This window comes from Pagrus major, chromosome 16 (genome assembly GCF_040436345.1).
Source record: "Pagrus major chromosome 16, Pma_NU_1.0".
In the NCBI taxonomy this organism is placed as follows: domain Eukaryota; kingdom Metazoa; phylum Chordata; class Actinopteri; order Spariformes; family Sparidae; genus Pagrus; species Pagrus major.
The window spans coordinates 28,297,771-28,323,095 of record NC_133230.1 but is presented as its reverse complement, the minus strand read 5'-3'; the positions used below and the strand labels follow the sequence as shown (position 1 = coordinate 28,323,095).

General features: G+C 40.8%; 1 pseudogene; it reads left to right on the top strand.

The window, feature by feature from the left end:
• The first annotated feature begins 18,091 nt into the window (after positions 1 to 18,091).
• LOC141010724 (uncharacterized) lies at positions 18,092 to 19,783 on the top strand (annotated as a pseudogene).
• Positions 19,784 to 25,325: the final 5,542 nt, after the last annotated feature.

The following is a 25,325-nucleotide window of genomic DNA, read 5'->3' as shown; positions in this document are numbered from 1 at the left end:
CAATTTATATTCTCATCATGCCACTCGCTCTCTCACTATCCCTCTCCCTGCCGCTGCGTTGCTCCCTCTTTCTAGCAACATAACATCATCTTTATTCAGATCACACCTGCCCCTATCTTTCCTTGCCACATGAAACCTCTCAGTTATGAGGATGTATTCTGGATGTTCACGAAAGACACCTGTGTATATGCAGTAGAAACTGCCTTGACCACATACTTTTTAACACTTAATGTGCAAAGAGGAATGCTATGATGACAAGTTGTTTGACAGGTATTTGTAGTAACTTTGGTGGTAGCAGCCGCTGTGTTGGAGTGCGCATTTTTTCCGTAGTCTGACTCACCAGATATAGACTGCTGGAATTAAGCCTGTCATAAAACGTTCCCCTCAATAACAATAACAATACCAATCTCCAAGCTAGAAACCTACACACTTATAATGCCAAATTACCCTAACCTGGTTGCTAACAGTACAAACCTTAACAAGCCAGTAGCTCTTACCTTTTCTTTTGCCGTTTTAATCCCAGGGCTTGCTTCCCCACGTGTAAAACAGCGTTTGTGTGGGGAGGCGAGTGTACTATAGATGCCATTAGCTAGTTAGCCCAGTTAGCCATGTGCAGCTAGCGGTTCGGGCTTGGAGTTTGTAGCAAGTGTTGGTGTTTACACCACTGGCACAGGAGCTTTGAACCCAGACAGGTGGAACCTAGCTGGTTAGCATGCTGAACATTGCATACATTTCCTTTACAACAGGGTTTTTTTAACTAATGACACACTTGTCTTGAGTTGTGGTCAAAGGAGCGGCTGTACACTCCTTCTCCCTGCAGTACCACTAGCAAAGCTCTGCAAGGAAATCCGAGGAAAATGATTAAATTAAGATTTTACTATTTTTATATATTGTATTTTATTTTATATTAATAACATGCAGTTATGCAGGACACAGGTTCAATAAAAAGATTCCACTTGGGCAGAGGATGGGTTCAGTTAAAAATAATTTATTGGACAAAACAAACAAGAACAAAAAAAAGGTAACCAGCTAAACAAAAGATGTCGGCCATCAGGGTTTAAACCGAAAACTAATAGCACAATAAGGGAAACCAAAAAGGGGTTGAAGACAGGGCTGGGGTTTACCAAGGCAGCAGGGATCAGAACGAGGGAAGGGGGTCCACAACCAAACAAAATCACCCGTGACACAGCAAACCAGCAAACAAATCGGGAGTGCAAAGAAAACCCACCACCAGAGGAGTAAACTGCTGCCTGGGCCCACAGCACCTGTCAATTAAAAAAAAATTAACACACGTCTGCAAGGAAAAAAACACAATACAAAAACCCTGGTGGTGACTATAATAAAATCTAACTAACCAAATCTACATACTCACCAAATCAATATTCACAGGATAAAGAAGTACAAAATAACCAAATTGTTTTAATTCTTAACACAAATTAAGGCAGAAAATAACTAGATAACTAAGGAGCGATAATTAGAAAACAAACAAACACAAACAAACAACCAAAATCAATGCACACAAACAATAAGGAAAGGACCAGAGCGGCAAAGCGGCAAAGCAGCAGTGCAGCGAAGCAGCAGAACAGCAGCAAAACAGCAGCTGTATTTAGGGGGCGGTGGCCGGTGACAGGCCACGCACCTCTACAGCCATGGCAGGCACTGACCCAGCCTCACTGGCTATAGGAGGATGAAGTCGCGGGTCTGCGGCTGAACTTCACGAGAGAACCGGAAAGCAACCACGCAGGGCTCCGAGTGGGGCAACCAGTCCCTCAGCACCAACAGCCAGCTTTGGACGACAGTGAAGCACGTTGGTGGCCACGCAATCACGCCAAAAACACACTGCTCCACCACGCCAGGCTGCAGCCACCACCACGGGGATCATCCAAGGAAGGAGAGAGAGGAAGAGGTGTGGTTGGGCACCTGCCTATGTAGGTGCGCATGGTGCCGCCCAGCAAACAGCACAGCAAGACCCTGGCACAGTGCCATACAGTGGCATGGAGAGCCACTACATCTTCCGGCCACATTTAGTACATTTCATTTCCTGTTATTTTGTTATTTAAAAGTTTTTAGAATGAAGCAGGAAATCAGAAAATTATGGGTTTTCACAAGCATTAAATTAACACAACTTCTGAAACAGCTGAAAGCGAACATGATGAACAAGTAAAATAAAGCAGATATCTGAAAGTGCCAACAGGGACACAGAAGAGAAAAAAAACATCAAACCAAAGATTCAGTTGGCAGCTACACAAGTACTGAGAGCTGAACACACACAGACTTTTGAAAATGTCTTTCTGTGTGGTCTCTTGCACAGACATGAGTTCGCAATTCCAACACATCTTTGTTTGAGAGAGACAGGGGCTCGTCACTAGTTGCTCGCAGTAGTGAGATGTCACTGCAGCCCATTTGGAGGCAGGATGGCACGCTACGTCCCTACTCCGAAGACAGCCCATCTTGGCACTTAGGGCTGGCACAGTAAACTGGTGGAAACACAAACCAGCACGGCACGGTTTCACTCAGCGTGGCCCAAAATACCAGTGAAAAAGCCCCTTAGGTTAATTGCTGACTCTTATTTACCTGCTATATGAGGGGTCAGCAACCTTTACGATCAAAAGAGCCATTTTTGTCCCCGTCCCTCGCCAAAAAAATATGTCTGGAGCCACAAAACATATTTGTGTCTTATAATGAAGGTAACACGGCCTAGAAAGTCTAAATTAGCCTATCAAGATTATTAATCAGCCTCAATGAGCATTCATTTATAATTCCACATGATGTGGCAACTCTGCAGTGGGCTACTTATGCTTACAGTATAAGGTACTTGAACTTTGCATTTCCATTTCAATGATGCCATGTTTTGGTGCATTTATGAAATAAAAGAACTACCCTACAATAAATAGAAATAGAGGAGCAATACAGAACTATATATGCAGACCTACTTAAGTCCTCCCTGTGTTTGTGAAAATGTACATAATAAAAAGTAGCCTCTTTTGATAATAAATAAAACACATAGTGGCAGGCAGTAAAAGTAAAAAAAAAAAAAACACAAGACAGTTTAAATTTATTTTAGTCCATTTCAGTGTGAGTTAATCCTTCTTTTTTATCCTTGGCCACATACAGCAATCAACCCTCGGGCTTGAGCATAAAACACAATGTGTTAACTCAGGATCATTCAATTAATCACAACTTGATAGAACAGATACAATTCTGTGTGTAGGCTACGCATTTTTACTTTAGGAGAATGCAAGAATCACTGTCAGCCTGCAGTGATGATGATAAAAAAAAAAATATATATATATAGATATATCTATATATCTATCTATCTATATATATATATATATATATATATATATATATATATATATATATATATATATATATATATAGATATATATATATATATAATTTCTTTTCATGTGAAATGTCAAAGCCAAAGGGAGCCACTGCAGTGGGGCAAAAGAGCCGCAGGTTGCAGACCCCTGCCATATATGTATGTGAAATGGTGACCTGTCCGGGTGTACCCTGCTGCTCACGCAATGTCAACTGGGATAGGCTGCAACCCCCGACAACCCTGCAAAAGATAATAACAGAAAGTGGATTTATTCAGCAATACTGTTTTAATTCTTTTGGGAAAATTACAAGTCTCAAGTCATTCAACTTGAAATCAAAGGCTCAAGTCTTGTGTAGTCAAATTACAAGCCTTATTCTTAATTACACCCAATTTACTAGTTTTTCAGAGCCTTTAGCCTCATCATAAGGTCTTCTTCGGCAGATAGGTTGTCATGAAGATGCCAGAGCTGAATTAGGCATCTCCATGGGCACAATTATTAACACATATGCATTTAAATCTTACCATTAGCTACAACTCTTAAACGGATCGTTCGGGTCTTTTGATGTGGGGTTGTATGAGGTACTTATCCCTAGTCAGTGTATTACCTGCAGTAGATGACCGTCAGCTCTCCCCCTGTGTAGAGAAGCAGTGCGTAGGACCAACAGGGAAGCAGAGTATTGTACTGCTTAATGGCACCGACCACAAGACGTATTTTAGCCACCTAAAAGAATCGCACAATGAGTGAACTCATCCAGTTTTTTCTTGGTTTAGCTGGCTGACCTGCTGATGATACTTTTGAGTTACCAGGACCAAAAAGCCCTATCTTTTCATGACACATATGCTTTAATTAGGTGCAGATAATGCTATCTTCCTGTTCAGATGACAATAAAATATTCTTTAATACCACAATGGCTTTCTGTAGTACTCATGTTTCATCTATCACTTCCATGCAGTGTGGAACCTGAACATGACCTTGCTCCTGCTTGTCAGCCAATCACAGCATGATAAATGACCTGCCTTCTGTCTCTACTACCTACATATACATTCTTTCTTCTCTTATATGTTTTCTTCAGGCATGTACTGTAAAAATACAGTACATGCTTTCTCTTGCAAATATAAGTCATCTCTGAGTGTCTGTAGGATTGAAAACAAATTAATATGACTATATGTATGTTGTAAAACTGCTTAAACAAATTACTTGAACTTTTCAGAAATTTTTGCAACTCTTTCATCCAGAGCAAATTACACTGAGAGGAAAAGTAGAACACACTTCAATATAGCTATTTTCAACAGTATAGGTTGCCGATATGTAACAATTCTTTCTCTTAAATATCTTGCACACAGGGAAGAAACTGTGGGGAGTCAGATGACAAAAGCTGAAACTATTGTTTTCCTGTCCAGAACGTCAAACTGTACATGACTGATTACCTACATTATGTGACACGTTTCAGGGGACAAGCAGTAATTAGTGCAAGAGGTGAAAAGTCTGCTCATAGTAACAATGTTAAGTCTATGCCACAATCGAAAAAAAGTATATCGTCTGGAAGTACATGGAGCCCATTTAATTGAAATCATCCCAGTGAGGGACAGACTGACAACTGACAGCTTATCACCCCAAAACACAGCCACACATTTGAAACCATTCAAGCTATTCTTTGCAGAATATTTAAACATTTTTTATATCTTTGTGTAATTAATGTAAATTAGACCATGAGTGTGATTAGACCTGAAATAATTAGTCATTTAATTTGATTGAATTAATCAGCCAAGCTTTTTTTAAATGTTATTTTATTAAAAACTGATGTCTTTGGGTTTTGCACGTCGTTCAGTCAAAACAAAGTAATTTAAAGATGTGTTATGACACATGAATAGTATTTAGGCTTTAGGAAAATATGATGGACATTTTGAACTATTTTCTGACATTTTATTAACCAAGCAATTTATTGATAAATGGCCAGCATTAGGGGTGATAATGATTAATCAAATAATTGCCTTTCAGAATTTAACAGTTTAAAAATGTATTAACCAACGACTTAATTTGTTCTGTTAACTCCTAATATAGCCTACTCTGATTTTACATTGAACATAGATCATGTCAGTGGTTCAAACAGTTTTCTAATAGAAAATGCCTATTTCATATATTATTAGTGATTAATCAACAATTGATTGAAAAGACAGCTGACTATCAGTTAAAGAAATGACTTAAATTGTACATCCCTAGTATGAACAGGAGGAATGATAACAGCTCTTTGAATATTCACAAGGTTTATTTTCATATGATTTAAGACACACTTTTTGTGAACCTAGTCCCAGTGTCAGGTCTTCATCACTGGTACTGTATGATAGATATCTCTAGTCTTACATTCTTTCACATGTACAAATGACTTCATAGACAGAAGGTATGAGTATGTCTTTGTTTCTGAACAAAGAGGGCACAGGTTGTTCATATTATCACTAGACAATAATAGTGGTTAATGCTAACAAGATTGAGGTTGTATCTATATTCCACAATCTTCCCATTGAGTTCTCTGTGCTTTACATCAATTCACCCCCACTACTGTTCTGCTTAAACTGCCACATGTTGGCATTTCTTTATTACTTGGCAACTGATTTTCTTGTTGAACAGTAATTGTACACCAGTATGAGCGTCTGCTTTGGCTCTGATTGTTTCAAGCCTGTTAGTTTTACTCCAGTGTTACTTGAACATCTGTTACTTCTCTATATTTGTTATGTGTTATCTCATATCCACTGTAGTTACATCAGCCTGAACTGCTAAAGCCACAGCCCTGTTTTTCCTGTAAACACTGACCTCTGTGTGAACTCTTAAATCTCTTATCTTACCTTAAATTCTGAATCTACTCTTTAAGGTTTGCATTATAGCATCTTCCTATCTTCTGAGTGGATTCTGATATTGTTGTGATTACCTCCTAAAAAGATTGGCTGAGCAGACAGGGCATCCTGTCATGAACCAATTTCAAGCCAATCCTGCTCTGTGAAGCATATCGGGATGTCTTGGAAATAGTCTGTGGCCAGATTTTGGATTATATCTGGCACTCTAATAAAGTGTGCGTGTGGGGCTGAGCTGAGTATGTTTTCCCACAAATACAAAAGTGAGATCTCTTTTCTGTTGTCTGGCTGATTGAGTTTGGCAGCAAATCTGGGAAAGACCCATGGCTGGATTTAGAAACGTTTTAATGGGAGAGCAGACTGGGCATCTGATCCAAAGAATGTTTGTAAAAATAAGTAAAAACATGTTACTGTTTTCTTTTATAAATGCTAAGTCACATTTCTCTAAATGTTCTTTTACTCTTCACACAGTCAGCACAGCAGAAATCGATGTGGTTTCATTGATTTTTTCATTTATACACACATTTATACTGACAATGTACAGTTTTATATTGCAATACTTTTTATTTTAGTAAAATTTTACTCTATGGCAAAATGGCAACAAAATCAAGCCAATTGAAGTTTACAAATCTGTGACTGTGAGGTAGAACAATCCATGCAATAAATAAAAGATACTTCACAAAGACAATTTTGACACTTTTGTAAGGCCCTCCGTTGTTAGTGATTTTTATTGTCATTATATGATGAATGACAGTGTTAAGATTGGGAGGCAAATGTTTTCAGTGTTCTGGTACACGAGTTGGTCCTGAGATGTGAATGAAGTGTTTTAGTTGCATTAGCACATTTTGAATGTGAGATTAACTGTTGAGCTGAGCTGCATGTTGCTAAAGCAGACTGAATTATAGATACATGTGGCTCAGCAGTAAAGAACTGCAAGATTCAAATTGAAAGCCCTGCTCTTGGAGATAATGAACTTGTTAAATTTTTTCAGTTTAATAAAATAATTATAACACCCTTATTCTCTGTGGGATAGATTATGCTGAATGAAGAACTGTAAATATTGTAATATGAAATAATATCGATCTGTAGCTCATATTTTAAACTCACTGGGCTCCTGCACACAGACATGTAGAGGGACTCTGGTGGAGGGAGCATCACCACTCCTCTGGCCCTGCCTCTGTGACTTTGTTAGCTTGCAACACATCCTTATGGTGTTATCTGTGTCTATTAGCAAAATGCATCTGGGATATATTTACTGTTTAAATACACATACCTGCTCTGCTCCTCCCTTTCCTCTCACAGGCCCCTCTCTGGTGAGCTCCTGTACACATGGTTTATTTTCAAAATGTTCCCCTAACACTGTCTTTCTTCACACCCAAATCCCTGCTCCTCTCCCCATCAACTTAGGTGCCTTCTATTATTTCCTTACCCCTCTCTTAACACCTCCCATCCCTCTTCCTCTTTCTCTTCTCTTCCCCTGTTGTTTCATTTACTTCCAATGGGGCTTTCAATACAAGTTCAAGTGGTAAGACACTTGCTTTCAGCAACCTGATTTGTCTCTTTGCTGTTGTACAGTATGTGTGTCACCCTTTGCCTCCACCACCACTCCAACAAGGCCCCATGTGTAGATGCACAGAGGGAGCCTTGAGGACTTAATTTACTTATAGGGACTGATCCTCTACGTTGTTACTACAGGGCAGGGTCAATGTCACAACTGTTGTTTTATATCCTTTTATAAATAACACATTTTGTACATACCCTTCCGTGTCTTCACTGATTAAATCATAAATAGCCTCCTGAGGCTTTAATGCGTTTTATGTCTCCTATCTTTTTATGTTCTGAATGTTGCAGACACACAAACTACACCAGATAATTCATTGAAACAGAAGTGCAATTCAGGATATAAGTGCATATGTGTGTGTTTCTTGTGTGTGTGTGTGCATGTGTGTGTGTATGTGTGTGTGTGTGTGTGTGTGTGTGTATTAAATGTACTTTCTGTGCCAACGGATAGCAGTGATCTTGTAGTACCAGTTGTTTTAAATGAGTAAATACTCAAAAGTAAACGTTCTCGTCTGAATAAATGTCAATGTCGGTAATGTACGTTTCTGCCAACGACGGAAATGTTTAAAATTTACATTTCTTTATGTTGCATGTTTAAATTGTGTTTAACTTCTTGTTTCAATTGTATGTTGTGACCAGGATGTGCTAATGGTCTGGTTAAGTTAAGGAACTAAAACCACTTGGTTAGGGTTAGGAAAATATCATGTTTTTGGCTTACTTGGTTCTGCTGCCACAAAAAAGGCTGGAACTTGTCAAGATGTTTTCCTTAAAATAAGACCCAGCTTTCGGCTGTAAACTGTTCCATCTCAACAAAAAATTTGTTGAAAATATCCAGTGGTTTCAGACTTACGTCTCAAACAGTAGTCTCTCGCTGCCTCTTGATGAGATTACTATCATGAATGCAGGTTTAAAACATGTTTAGGATTACCAGTGAAATGTAAAAAGCCAAGCAAACATGACACATAGGCAGTCAGGTTTATCTTCACAGTTTTAAAAAACTCACCAAAAATGTATCCAGTGTGATCAAACCCCAACTTGTTAGTAACAGATGTCAGACAGTGCATATATTCCTACATTTACAATGACATAAACATTTCCTTCAAAATTGGTTAAATTTGTGAGTAAGACCCAATCCCAATACACCCCCTGGAAATGGAATATGAAACTAAATATTCTACTTCTACAATAGCTATTATCCATTTAGTGTGGCTGGTTTCACCAAACAACTTCACTATCAGAGGAGACTAATAAGGTAGGGATTATTTTTATTTTTATTATGTTTATCTGATTCAAATAAGACCTCACCGTGAGACAGTTTGAGACAGTATGTAGTGGCTCATATGGCACATGTAAATGTGTCCATTCTGTCTAGTCCTGTGAATTAACACACGGGTCACAAATAGAGATATAAGTCAGGTCTAACCCAAATGAGCATTGAAATATTATGAACTTAGATATATTAATCATTGTCAACAAAGTAAAGGATCATCGATTTATGGTAAGCTCTCAATGAGTTAAACCCTGCATACATTGCCCTTGGTAGGGAAAGTGTACTGGGTCTCCATCTTTGCCTTGAGGAGGCACAGAAGTGAGGGATCTTACAACACAATTATCAGTCACGCATCACAAAACCTGCAGAGTCAATTTCCACTCTCACCCTGCAATCTGTTGCCTTAAACTTAGAGTGAGTCTCTTTTAGCCTACAATCTAGATTTTTCTGTCAACTTTTCAGCATTTGGGGATCTGAAGTAGTTTTCATTCATGAAAAACATTGTTTGCAGCTCTGTGGTCACACAAAAGCACAAATAATACATTTTAAAGTGCATCTAAGGGACAGTATTGTTATCCCAAGGCTGGATCTACAACTATGGCTCTGTACACAAAACTGAACATACGTGTGCCCATTTTTATCAAACTGCAAAAAAATAAACTTTTATTTTAACTTCCAATCATTTTTCCCCACACACAGCAATTTAAAACAGACATACAGACAGTACAAGATATCATTAGTCATGATGATGCAATGAATGATACATTACCCGAAGAAATGTGTGTTTTTCAGAATAGTGTAGTTTGAGTCAGTATTTGCATTTAATTGCAACGTTTAATAAAATGCTTAACCACTTGTCCTCTTTTGTATTGCCCAGGGCTGAAAAACTACAAGAATACATGAGGGATTGATTTTGTTCGCAGTCACTTTGCATGCATCTTCATCGTCTGCACACTCAATGTGATTTTTTTTTTCTGGTGTTTCTTCTCTGATCCAGTTGATTTTTTTTTGTTTCTATTTGAGCCTATTTCCCAGTGGTATAAGAAGTATTCAAATCAGTCGTTGAAGTAAAAATATTAACTTTTCAAATACTTCACTACTGTAAAAGTCCTGTATTTACAACATTACTTAAGTAAAAGTGTTATAAGCGAAATCTATTTAAAATATCAATAGTACAAGTACTCTTACTCTTACTTTAGAAGTAAAATGTTCCCTGTCACTGATATTTTTGGATTGTTATTATTGAGCAGATTTATCTACAGCAATGCATCATATTCTATAAGATCATCATATGTTTGTACAGTGGTAGACTCTCACCATGTTTTGTCTACCATGGGGGCATCCGAGGGGGCACTTTCGGAGTGTTCTTTTTTTTTGTCCACCAGTGTCTTTGTATCATCGTTGTGAAACCAACATACAGTATTTCTGAAAAGTCCACTTGTCATGGGTTCAGACAAACAGCTTTGTGACTATGTATTTTCCAGCTAATCAAAGAGGGTTGTTAAAGAGTTTATGTTGCTTAAGAAGAAGTATAGAAGTAGGAGTTTTCTCAACACATGAAAGAACACTTCAAGGGTATGAATAATTCTAATCTGATAAGCTGTCAAGGAAATGGTTGTCGAGTAAAAAGTACATTTTTCTGTCTCTGAGATGTAGTTGAATACAAGTATAAAGTTGCATAAAATGGAAACGTAAAAGTAAAGTTCAACTACCTAGAGTTTGTAACTAAATGCAGTACCTGAGTAAATGTACTTACTGACACTCCATCACTGCAATTTCCTGTGACTTTATCCCCTTTTGAATTGTTATTTTATAATTGTTCATTTCACATGTTAGTTGATACTTGTTTATGCAGAATAACTTAAGCTGGGCATACACTGTATGATTTTAGAAATGTTGTTGTTTAATTCCAACTCATACTGCTCACGATTAACATGCTCACACTGTACAGTTCGATTGTCAAGCCACGACCTGAGAGCTCACACTGTATGTGTAAAAAAGGCCCATCGGCCCCTGCAGACCATCCTGGCTATTGACAATTGTCAATAAAAATCAGTTTGAAATCTCCAAGGCAGGTATTATTAACAATGTTAACATGGCAGAAGCGTGCTGCCTTGTTAATCTGTGCAATCCTGTGTGCCGAAACCTCCACTGAAAAAAGAGGCACCGGTGCATTTGGATTCGAAGATGGCTCGGAAGCCGTGGACAGTATGGCTTGTCCATTTTGTAGAGAGAACTGGAGGTAAGCTAGCTACTTTACTGTTGTTAACTTAATAGTTAACGTTTCTTGTTGTGCAGTTGCTACCAGCCATGAACTGCACTTCCTACATATGTTTTGGTCCATTGTCCTGTTGTTGAAAAAAAGGCACTGACGTGGGGATTCGACTCTTGGCTCTGCTTTAACTGTGTGAGAGCCTGTGTTGGGCGACCAAAATTTCTGTCAGAAATTCATCCCACTGTCCGACAACCGTTCGGGAGCAGATGATCAGTCCTCACTCCCCCTGTGCACTGCACGGCAAACAATGCCTTACAAAGCTTAAATTCGGCCTGACTCTAAAATGATTTGTGCAGCTCAAAATCGGTCTACTTGGCTTTAGAAGTATAATGTCAAGGTTTTTTGAAGGACGAAGAATATGGCAGATGTAGGGTAAATCCTTGTCTCTGATTTGCCATTCCTAAAATTGTCCTCTGAGTGAGTCAGATAAATGCCTTATATTTTACTTTTCAACTCCTAAACTGGCTCTCTAGAGAATTAAGAGTAATTTCAGAAATGTGTTGATATCAGAGCTTGATCTGGAAAGCCTATGTGCTAAATAGGATTACTGGATTTGAAGTGTTGTTTTCGTTAAGAGATTCTCATGTCAGATGGTGCAGACATCTTATCAGAAGTCCCTCTCTAAATTATGTCACCTTGGTGAAAGCTTGACATAGTATACAATCTACAGACATGTCATGTAAAGCCCTGTTTGGCAGCAAGGACACAAAGCAGAGATAACCTGTGTTAGCCAAGTGAAAACATTTTCCAACTACTTCATCAGAAAGGAGTCATGGTCCTCCTCTCCATCAGTAAACAGTCCACAACTCCGTCATACTTTTAGGAGGCAGGCTGCAGAGTGTTTGTCTAGGAGGGATTATGCCAGGTAAACGGGGGATTTAGCATAATGTGGGCCATGCCTGTTTTGGCTTCAGCAGGATATGGGGTCATGTAAACATTGCCGTGGCAACCCAATCCACTGTGGGAGGAGGTGATTAGAGAATTAAGGGGGAATGAGCTGTCTAATCCCTTTAATTTGACTCTCTATGCGTCTCTCCTGCTTTCTCTCTCTTTCACTCACTTTCCCTATTTTTTACTCCCCTGCTGTGCTTGTTTTCACAATTTTCTTGTTATCTTTTCTCACTCCACCTTTCTCTGTCTCTCTCTTTCTCTCTCTCAATCCTCTTGTTATACTTTTGAGAGGGAGGTCAAAATAATTAAACTCCGCAAAAAATAAGCCTGTAAACTTTTTAAAAACTAAACTCACTATTTAAATATTAGTTTCCAAAGCATCATTAGGAAGGTTGTATCTCAAATAGGACAGGCATTTAAATATACATGCTGTATATATATGTCCAAATTGAAAATATATCAAATTCCTTTTTATTAGTTACATTAAGCACTTTGTTGATTTAATATACAGTTGCATTCAAAATTATTCAACCCCCATTGCATTTTAGGTTTATTGGCAAAATTTAACATTTTTCAGGTGTTTGCAATAAAGAAATTACACAAGAACAGTTTAAATAGTTAAATAAAACTAATATTACAAGGATTTTATCCAAATTCAACACTTTCAAATCCTACTTTCAATGACTACTGCAGTCTCAAAAATATTCAACCCCCTGAATAGAATTCCTCATAAGAGCACGCATTTGCAAATCAGGTGTGGTCTCAAGCACACCTGATGCAACCAATCAAGGGTTTCATTAGTTGCATCAGGTGTGCTTGAGATAGAACACCTCAAATACCTGGACTGTTGACGGTGACGTTTCATTGCATGTTAGAAATATGGCTGAGTCAAGAGAATTGTCCAAAATGTTCAGAGAAGAGATCATTGCCTTGCACAAACAAGGAAAAGGATATAAAAAGATAGCAAAAGCACTGAATGTTCCTAAAGATGCAGTTGGAAGCATAGTTCGCAAGTTTAAAGTTAAAGGAACAGTGGCTACACTACCTGGACATGGCAAAAAGAGGAAGCTATCAATGGCTGCCACCAGAGTCCTGAGGAGGCAGGTGGTCAAAAACCCTTGACTGACTGCAAAAGACCTGCAGCAAGACTTGGTGGCAGCAGGCACTGAGGTTTCAGTTTCCACAGTAAGGCGCATACTAAACACTGAAAGGCTTCATGCCCGAACTCCAAGACAGACATCACTACTGACCCAAAAGCACAAGAAAAGTCGGCTCCAATTTGCTCAAAACTATATAAATAAGCCAAAGAGGTTTTGGGATTCTGTTCTGTGGAACGATGAAACAAAACTGGAACTTTTCGGGGCTATGGATCAGCGGTATGTCTGGAGGAGGAAGAATGAAGCATACGCTGAAAAGAACACCCTGCCTACAATGAAGCATGGCGGTGGCTCAGTGATCTTCTGGGGCTGCTTTGCTTCCCTTCCAACAGGACAATGATCCCAAACATACCTCAAAGTCCACCAAGGCATGGTTTCAGAAGAAGTCCTGGAAGATACTAGAGTGGCCATCACAGTCGCCTGACTTGAACCCCATTGAAAATCTCTGGTGGGATTTGAAAAAGGCAGTTGCAGCACGCAAACCCAAGAATATTAGTGAACTGAAGGCCTTTGCCCATGAGGAATGGGCTAAGATTCCTCAGGAACGCTGCCAGTAGCTGGTTTCTGGCTATGCATCACATTTGCAGCAGGTCATAACAGCAATAGGGTGCTCTACTAAGTACTAAAGAGGCTTGTCATGAAGGGGTTGAATAATTTTGAGACTGTAGTAGTCATTAAAAGGGGCATTTTGTGTTGAATTTGGAGAAACTACTTGTAATATTGGTTGTGTTGAGCTATTTAAATTGTTCTTGTTTGATTTGTTTATTGCAAACAGCTGCTAGTTTGTACATTTTGCCAATAAACCTAATTTGTAGTGGGGGTTGAATAATTTTGACTGCAACTGTATATGACATGTTGACAAGAAAATCCCTCTAGCAATGACATTTACAGCATAATGTGAAGCTCCACATGGGCTGTATTCAGTGATTGTATTGTCATGCTGATATCAGCACGTCCTCACGTTTGAAAGCCTTCAAATTAATGAAATACATAATTATATATATATATAATATATAATAGACAACAACCTGAATATCATGAAAAAAAAATACAAATTGTGCGAGTAACAATTCTGTTAAAGAGGATGAGACAATTAAAATTGTAAAATAAAGTTACATCTTTGGTTAACTCAGTTCAATTCAGAATCACCTTTTTTGGCCAAGTATGTGTACACATACAATGAATTTGACTCTGGTGTTCAGTTGCACAACACACAATGTCTAGTAATACAAAATAGATTACTTTATAAGCAGGATACGGGTGGTTATGTATCCAGCACAAACATGTGTGTGTACATATACATATATATATATATATATGTATATATATATATATATATATATATATATATATATATGTATATATATATAGGGTTAGTGTCCTCTCTTCACTATGTTAGAGCACTGTGTGTATTTTAACCTGTAAATATATAATTTATAATTTGTAGGTAAGTGGTTGTTTTAGTGTTCCAGGGTTGTTTATGTGTGTGTAGGTGCGACATGCACAATGAGAGAACCACAGAGAGGAGAGAGGGAGAAAAGACAGAAACGTGTCAGAGGTTAATTGCACAAACACGCAGATACCTGACGGACCAGCTGAATCTGTCCCTCTGTCTCTCTGTCACACACACACACACACACACACACACACACACACACACACACACACACACACACACACACACACACTTATCCACATGGGATACAAGTGAAAAATGTACCTTTTAGATGAAACACTTCACTGACATCAGCAATCCCCCTCTGGCCCTCTGCATACATACGTACATAACAAATACACACAACATACACACTCTGCTTCAAACACTTTGCAAAGCGTTTTATCCTGGTGCAGTAACCCTTTGGCCTTTTTCTATTGTTATTTTATCACCTGTTTTTACCATGCTGCCCCTGGGGTTCTATCCATTATGGACCCCAATAGCAGGAACTAAATGTCAGGCTTGGAATCCCTCAGCCGATGTATAAACCATTTGTCTCATTGTTTAGATCCTATAGTGCTGTTACTGGAGCCATGATACAGAGACAGTAGGTGTAAAGGAGAAAACAAGGTCACCATTTCAAATTTGTGAGCTTGGACTTCCTGAAAATCATTGACTTTAGCGCATTGTGGTAATATTTTATTACACACTAATCGAGGGCTGCTAAAGTTGTTGAAATAAGTTAATGTTTCAGGTTGTTTGCAGATGCACACGCTTGCTCAAAGGTCAGGAGTCCTGGTTCAGATTTTTGTCTCTGAAGCTGAGGTTCTATCCAGAACCATTTGCTTCTGAAGAACCATTTTTTGAAGACAAGAGTCTTCAAGGGTTTTTTGTAAGAATAAGGGTTCTGTTGCGGCTTCTTGCTTCCTAGAGCCGCTGAGAAGCTGAGACTGGGAGGATAAACCTTTTTATTACGCGCCATCCAATGATCAATATCCACTCCAAGTTGTTCTGTTTTAAAGGTTTTATTGCATAATTCAAGGAACGAAAAACTGGTAGAAGACTGTGAGCTAAATGTGCAGTAAACGAAAAATGTGCACTCTCAGGTCACCCCCTCTCTCTAATGCCGGCATCCAGGTGACAGGTGAAATTATATAGGGTAATCAAGGGGTCCATCCCACATCACGTCCACACCAAAATAAGTGCAAATAAACATAAACAAATCTAACGCTAATATATGGCTCCTACAGGTTCCATTAAGAACCATTTTCATCCAAAGAACCCCTTTTGGAAGAAAGAGTTCTTAAAGGGTTGTTGAAAGCATGGCCATTAAAAGATCCTCACCATCAAATATTCAAATGTTTACCGTGTTTCAAATGGTATTTTTAAACGTAGATGTATCTGGAATCTCCGTAATCAATTCATTTTACTTGTGCCACTTCTGCCATGGATGATATCTTTACCATAATTTCATGCTATACAATAGTTAATTGTGTACCTGTATCAAACAGACACTATATTAATTGGTTAGTTCTTCCAAGGTGAGATACATTGTGTGTAAGTGTTGTAGACTGTGAAGATCGAGATCATAAAGACAAGGGTTGAGTTGAGGAGCATTTGTTTGTTGAAGATTTTTTTTTTTCTTTTTTTGATAATTTCTAATACATGATGTACCACACTTAACTTTTATAATGGAGTAGTAGCAAAGAATACAGCACATACATAGAGGATGCACCCATCCAATTCTAACATCAGTGTTATATGGACTTGATCAGCTGGATCAGGTGTTGGCATAGACTGATCTATTCAATTAAATTTTACTTGACAAGCAGTAGAGGCTATGATAGGCACAGCAACAAGATCTTTAAAATACAACTGTAAAATAGAGCCATGAAAGTCATGAAATGTTACAGCCACCTCATTAATGGTTAAAACTATAAACCAGCACAAAAACGACAATTACCAAAATAAGCCACCATGTTCTGAACAGAAAAAACCCTAACAAAAAGTAAGATTTGCATTTCTGAATATAAAACAGTAAGCTTAACAAACTGCTCAGTCCAGCACTAGGCATGATGGGAAATGTGGGCTGTCACTATAAGGAGATGCTGACTTTGTCTCTGCATCCCTACCATCTCCCCTGGCATTTCTACTGTTGTTGTATTTTCATATACAGCCAGTGATTGAACCAGGAACCTTTAGATTACTAGACAACAGCTCTACCTCCTGAGTCATGCCACCCCAAAAGTGGTAGTCAGTCTTAAATATCTGTTTTGAGAAGCAAATCAAATATTTTAAAGTAATTTAAAATATTTTTAAATATACTTTACTTTTACTTTTACTATACTTTATGGAGTTGATGATGATATGATATGAACCAATTACCTGAGTCTCATCACCCTAACCACCTGTGTCTCATTGACTCAACCACCTATGTCAACCTGATTCAATCACCTGCAACTCATATAAGCATGCCTAACCAGTGTTCTCCCGTTCATCTCAAGTTCTGACATTCATCTAACTGGACTAGCAAAGAAAAAAAAAAACAACTAAACTATTAATCTCATACCTCATCGCCTTCGTCATGGACCCGGAGCTGCTCCTCTACCCTTCGGACAACGACCTCTTCACTGAGCGCTTCGTCGTATCCGAGTCTCCCCATCCAGCAGCTCCAGCCAAGCATCACCAACGTCACCTCATCCACACAGGGGTCGTAGCCCTCCACAACGCGATCCAGCTGATAGCCGGGCTTCCAGACACTGCTGATCCGACCAGCCAGCCTCCCGGCGCTCAACCCACGGCCGCACAGCCACCAGCCCGAGACTCCCGGCTACGCCTCCCCGTTCCACAACATCCATCTCGGACTGGACAGTTGCCCGCCTCCAGCATGCCCTCAGGGAAAAGCGCATCCCCTTCAACCGGACCGACAAAAAAAAGCCCGGCTGTTCTCGCTGTTGACGACCTGCACATCCACCTCCGCTACAGCCACAACGCACTCAACACGGCGCACCAATGACGTCAGTCGCGCCGATGACGTCACCGCAGTAAGGCCGCAGTTTCTTCCAGCCCCAGCAGAGGGCCAGGTTGTATCTCCCCTTGTGCCTGCTCCCTCCATGTCTCACCTGTCTAACATGTTTTCCTCTTTCCTCTCATCCTTGTACCCGCAGGCTGCACATTCATCCCATGCACACACATCCCTTCATCCCAACATCCCTTCTTCTTCTCTTTCATCTGCCATCCCTCCGATTAACCTCGCTCCGGCACTAACATCCGGTTACCCTTTTCAGGCAACCTCCGCCAGCAGCGCCACTGCACATGCTGCCACCGCAGCATGGGCCAGGGCGCATCCACTGCCAGCCCTTCCCAACCTTCTACTTTTCTATCCCTGTACCCTTCCCACCTCCTCCCTCCCCCCTCCCTCCCCAAACACCCTCCTGCATTTTCTGTTCCCACAGCGTCCTCCACCATCAACCCCGCGACCATCGGCAACTTCACCTTGGCTTCGGCCACCCCTCCAACCCGCCCCCCTTCAGCTGCACGACCCTCACCCATTTCGACTTCCCTCAGACAGCAGATCATTTCAGGTCCTTACGTCGACCTTGCACAACTGTTCCAACCATCTCGTAGCCCCGCCACCCCTAGGGAGTCCCCCACACCCTCCGGCACAGCCCAGCTCAGGCACCCCCCGCCGTCACATGGCCGGGAACTCACCCCGGTCGAGTTCACTTTCTCCCTTTACCGGGACTCACTCTGTTCTGTCTTCCCTGACTACAGGGCCGAGATGGACGACTATCTCTCCACCATCTTGGACCTGACCCTGCGGTTCGGTGGCACAGGCTTTTATACTTACCACGTCCTCTTCGCCTCCCAAGCCGCAGGCCGCTTACACCAGTTCAACCAGGGCACATATTGGGGGGCCCTGGACTCAGAGCTCTACTGCTGTGTGTTCGCGGCAAGCCCCTCCCTCCCGCCACTTTTACTTCGCAGTCCGTCTCACCTTCGGATGCAGAAGCAGCCCAAAAATATTCGACTCCCTCTCCGAAGCCCTCTGCTGGATTCTCCTCAATAATAACAACCTGCCTCACGTTGTCCACCTCCTGGATGACTTCCTCACAGTCACCCCACCATTCTCTCCACCAGCTCTAGGCCTCTCCACCCTCAGATCAACATTCTGCCAACTTGGCGTACCCCTTTCTGCCGAAAAGACGACGGGACCCAGCACGTCCCTTGAATTCCTCGGCATCACTCGCAATTCACTCACCTTCCAAGCCTCCCTGCCAACCGACAAGTTACTATGCACATCACTGTTCATTTCCAACTATCTCCTCGCCCACCGCTGCACCAAGCGCCAGCTTCTCTCCCTGCTCGGACACCTCAACTATGCCATCCGAATCATCCCTCAGGGCCAATCATTCATCTCCCACCTACTGTCCCTGTCTTCCGCCATTCCGTCCCTCCACAACAATGTCGACCTGGATGCTTCATGCAAAATGGAGCTGAGAATGTGGCGCGATTTTCTGTCCGCATGGAACGGCATTTCCTTTTTTTATGATGACCGGATCACCCAACCAGAAGATATCCAGCTGTACACAGACGCTGCACCCTCCACAGGTTTCGGAAGCTACTACGCCAGCAGATGGTTCACCTCTACGTGGCCCCTGTGTTCTCACTCTCCCCTTCCATTGCCCTGTACGAAATTTACCCAGTCATCATCGCTGCTCTTCTTTGGGGGCACGAATTGTCCAGAAGAATCATCCTCATCTACTCCGACAACCTCACAGCCGTCAACATCATCAACCAAGGCCGCTCACAATCGCTGGACATCATGCAATTCATCCGTCGCCTCACCCTGATCTCAGCCCAGCACCAATTCATAATCCGCGCAGCCCACATTCCCGGCCACCTGAACCACATCGCTGATTCACTCTCCCGGTTCTCATTTCAGAAATTCAAGTCCTTGGCAGCATACTCGGACCCTCACCCTACACCAGTCCCACTGTTTTCAGCCACCATTTACACATAAACCCCCATCTCCTCCACCTCGTCGTCTCTTCCCAGCAAGTTATCCTGGACAGCCTTTCACCCAAAACCCTTTCTTCATACTACACCGGATGGTGCTGTTTCAAGTCTTTTCATACCCTTCACAACCTCCCCTTCCCCTCCATCGACATCGTATCAATCACCAGCTTCATCACCTACGCCCACACAGTCCCCAAAATCAGAACATCTACCATCCAAGTCTATCTCTGCGGCGTCAACTTCTTCAGCAGCTGCCACCACCGCGGCAGCTGCCTCGCTCGCTAGTGGCCGCGGTGCCCCGCTGCCGGGGCAGCAGCCACTATCCGTACGAGCTGCCGGGCCAGCAGCCACTATCCGGACGAGCTGCCGGGGCAGCAGCCACTACTGAGGCAGCCTCGACATCGGCAACTGACGGTATTTCAGCACTTGCCGGTTACATCTTCAGGTGTTCCCACAGCTGCCAGTGGGTGCAACTGCCACTGTTTTACCTACACTAAAGCTATGCCCTTTATGTTTTTTTATTTATTTATGTAACATTGCTTCTTACTGTGAAATGCTTTACACAACTACAACTTATTATTTTGCAGCACAGCCTACTTGACTTGCAGAAAGGTGACGCTTTGTGGTGGAACCTTATTACTATAAAATTATGACCCTTTGGTTTTTTGTTTCTATGAATTGCATGCATGTAAAGGAATAACAATGGAATTATATACAAACCAAGAAGACAAATGAGGTTTAAATTTTATTTCAATGAAACTTAAATAACAGTTAAGTGTGGGGTCTTAAAAACAAGACAAAACAGTTCACAGAAGTACTGAAGCATTAACATTACAAAGCTTATGAATGCCACTTTGACATAAAATATACAATCTTGCTTTTATCGTAAGGCAATATAGCAAATTCAACACTGTGAACAATGGTAGCCTAGCCTACTTAATAAAGATTATCTATAAATATCTGGTTAGGGAGTTTGTTGACAATAAAGTAATAAGCATTTCTAATTATATCATCAATTTGTTAATTTGCTGTAAATTATAAGCTAGTTTGAATCATTACTTGGGAATATCAATATACAATGAATACTTTGAACTTGTTTTCTTGTTTACTGCAGAGCGACGTTATTTTGAGAGACTGCATAGCTGCTGCTGACTGGTGTCGCAAGGCAAAGTTTGATGGAGGACTTGAAATGCCACAGGTCCTTTCCATGGACAAAGAGGAGCAAACTCAAATCCTCCAGGACCTTCGTAGTTGGGAAGATGAACATGATTCAGATTCTCCAGCAGAAATGTTCACTTTCATTTTTCAAAAGAAAAAGGACTATGACCATTTCTGGGAACAAGTTGTCGAGGGGAAGAAGTACAAAGTCTCCAGATTTGAAGAAGAAGACAGATTTTTTTTCTTTAACTGTGCAATGTCCCCACATGACTTTCTTCCCCCTCCCAAAATGTGCAATATCTCCATATAACTGTCCCCTTTCCCCGCCTTCTCACAATCCAGGAACAGCACTCAGGACCAGCCTATTTATCATTTAGCACTCATATTTAAAAATTGCATATATACAACCACCTTCTTGTACAGTGTTTTTTTAATAGTTTTTATATTCGATATTTTGTTATAGTGTTTTTATTCTTTTTTTCTAGACTGTTGACTCAGAGAGTGCCCCGCACAAGATATTCCTATGTGTCTGGACTGCGGTTCATGCACAATCGGCAATTTAAAAAACCCTGCACCTTGAAGCTTGATGCTATGGTTATAACAGCCAAAACTCAAGAATATTTTATTACATTTTTTTGCCTTGGTGTGAAATATTTTATTACAGATTTAATAAAGGCGTTACATAAAAATCTTAACAGCTGTATAGTCTCTTTATTCCTATTCAATGATACAAAGCCTGTAGTACATTATTGGAAAATTCTGAGGTCAACAGCTGGAATGATCTTGAAGCAGTGTGTATAGATACATACATACTCATTCATACTCATTCGTAGGGCACCATAGGCAATCATCAAATAAATACACATACAAAACAAACATCCTCTACCCTACACTAGAAATCCACAACCCCAATAACCATAAACAACACACTTGTTTAAGTGCTCCTTATATAAAGTGCAATCAATTTCACTGTTTATTCATGAGTAGGCTACTCTCCTGACCAGCACAAATGATCTGTGAGTCCTTCTGTGTATATATATATATACACCTGTAGATGGTGTTGTGGCCCTAGACCTCCTGGTATTCTACTTATCTGGGTCTGAAAAATAATAAATACATAAATTAAAAAACATAAAGGGCACAGCTTTAGTGTAGGTAAAACAGTGGCAGTTGCCATGGCAACTCACTGGCAGCTGTGGGAACACCTGAAGATGTTCCGGCAGGTGCCAATACCGTCAGTTGCCCTCGGCAGCTGCCTCAACAGCGGTAGCGATAGTGTCAGCTGCCGATGTCGAGGCTGCCTCAGTAGTGGCTGCTGCGTCGACATCGGCAGCTGACACTATAATCTACGAGGCAGCTGCCTCAGTAGTGGCTGCTGCCCCGGCAGCTCGTCCGGATAGTGGCTGCTGGCCCGGCAGCGGGGCACCGCGGCCACTAGCGAACGAGGCAGCTGCCGCAGTGGTGGCAGCTGCCGCGGCTAGCTGCCGCAGCCACAAAATGCGCTAGGCCTTTCTCATATATTTTGCTAGGTAATGTCAGACTGAAGATGGACCTCAATAAGCTTGTTAAAAGTGGCAGTCTTTCATGTGCAGCAAAAACAAAACAAAACAAAACAAAACACAGAAGTCTCTTATAATTTAGAAAGAGAGGATTTTGTTTCAACTTTATATTCCCTCCTCTGTCTATATCAAGTCAATACATACAGCATGTAGACTTAAGGCCTTTGAACATTATATTACATTAGAGTGGTACAAATCATGATGTGGTATTCTATTAGTAGTATAATAAGTTAAATTTTCTGTCCAGCAAACAGAGTGGCACCTCCAAATTAACCAACAGTTTGCAGCTGCCTTTCAAAATGACACATGATTTTACATCCCAGTAACAAGATTAAGAGAATGCAGCCACACTAAGGGCTCTTTGAGGCTCTACGAATGGTGTGAATGATGTGACACTAATGATGTAAACGTGAAATTCACGCAAGTTGAAAATATTGAGCTTAAGTGAGGCTGTGTTGGGAAAGCAGTGATGACATTCACACTGAAAACAGTTGGAAATATCCCCAGGTGACCTGTTTGCTTGTAATAATAATTATACTTGTTACACTTTGCAGTAGATAGTTGGACCCAAAAGCGGACAACGAGGCAGGGAGTTGAGTGCAAGGTAATTAATTAAGCTTCAGCAAGGTTACTGCAGGTGAAGTGGGGAGATACTCATGCTTGAGTCTCCGTCCAAGAGGTGGACAGAGGAGAAGAGTTTGCTCACAGTGGTGCTGGTGGATTGCGTGGCGTATAGAGACTCAGGTGAGCACAGGGCAAGGCTGTTGGCTGCAGAGGTGCAGAGAGCTGGGTTGCTGGAAACAGAGCCTCTAGTAGATGGGAATGCAAGTGCTCACACCAATGGCGATTCTGAGGGGTGGCCTGGGGTGGCCGGGGCCACCCCTGAAAACTCATTGGCCACCCCTGTGGCCACCCCAGATCTGGTAGGTAGTTGGTCAAGTTCGTCAACACAAGAAACAAGAGAAATGCTGTCAATCAATGATGACAGCTGATCAGCTGATTTAGGGCCAGTTTTACATTTTTAACTAACACAGTAATGGTCGTACTGAGGCTGTGAGAGCTGATTTCTGCTCAGCGGACGTTTGGCCATGCAGGTCTGATAGGTGAGCCATGAGAGATGAGCACGGCATGCTGCATCTGCTGCTGCTGCTGCTGGTCCGGTCGTTAATGAAACAGGAGGACGTCACAGTGACAACGTCAACTGCTGGATAAAAACGCTGAAATCTGTTGATTGAGAGGTATGGTAATTTAATGTTTAGTTATGTCGTAGTTCCCTCTGAATGTGTAGGGAAACTTTATCTAGCACTAAGTAGCAGCTAAAAGACGAACTACACTGCACTAGCTAGCTTAGCAGCGGCTGCTAAACTAGCTAGTGCAGTGTAGTTCATCTTTTAGCTGCTAGATAAAAGACGAACTAGCAAACCAAGTTAAGCATTTAATGTTAGCGTTTTGTTTTGTTTATTGTTATATGGATACCGCCATGAAATATGAAAGGCTGTTTTCTGGACTGAAGACTGAGGGTGTTTTTTGCAGATGTGTGTGTTCAATAGAGCTAATGTTATATTTTTGACCAACCAGTGTGTGAAATATAGTGTGACAGTCTAGATTTAAGTAGCTCTAACACAAGAACAAGCTTGAATTTATTTATTTGCTCTGTGATTTAAGGGCTGTTTAAAGACTTTTTTCTCTTGGAGGTAAAGGACTTTTTGTTTGTATCAATTAGCTCATCTTCACAGTTCACATGTTTTAGACGTTAAATAGGCAGAGGCAGAGCAAATTGCATTCAAATGCCACAAATGCTTGAGATGCAATATGTGTTAATTGTGTTATTAAAAGCAATCGAAGATGTCGGTAGTTATGTAAAAATAAACCTTTGTAGATACTATAAATAGACATAATTAGGCACATTGTTGACACCTCCTTTCTTTTTGACATTTTAATGGAGTCAAAGCTGTTATTTAAGGGCCTCCAGAGCCCCACGAACATCCTGTATTTTGCACACTGATTCTAACCCAATTTGACAATGATCCTGCATGACGTTTGTAGTTATAGCTATTACTTCAAAGTGAATTGGCTGACTGACTGACTGACTGACTGATTGATAGATTGATTGATTGATTGAGTGATTGAATTACATTTCTTTGCTTTACTAATTTAGGCGCCATCTTGCGGTTAAATAAAAACACACCTGGCAAAGAACAAACCAAAAAAAATCAAATTCCAGTATCTCCAACAAATTATATCTAAGCTAAATAATAACATAAACTAAGCATGTAAAGAACAATAAATATTTATGTTTTTTCCTTACAAGCTTAGTTTCTTTTGCTTACAGATAAACTTTTTAATTAGGCCTATCTTTAAGTATTAAGCTTTGACTTGAAGTTTTTGGTTTGTTCTGTTGCCTGGATTGCTGTGTTTTTATGTAACCACAAGATGGCGCCTCAATTAGTAAAGCAAACACAGGTAACAACACAGGTGACACAGATGATGAGCTGATGACTGATTAATGTTATTCTATAGGATGAGTTAAGAGCAGTTGAATTTTGCTACCCTAATCTAACTTGTGAAGGCTCTTAGAAAATTTGTACCCTATCCTGAACATAATTACTGATTAAAAATAGACATGTTAAAATAACCAGAGATTCCTGAGGACTGTGATAGGTGGAAATGGAATAAAAAAAATGACTTTTTTTAAAAAGATTTTTTTACCAGCATAGACACCCTTATTTGACAGTCATGAGACAGGAAATCATGGGAGAGAGAGGGGATGTGACATGCAGCAAAGGACGTCCAGCCGGGATTCGAACCGCGGTCAGCTGCGTACGTGGT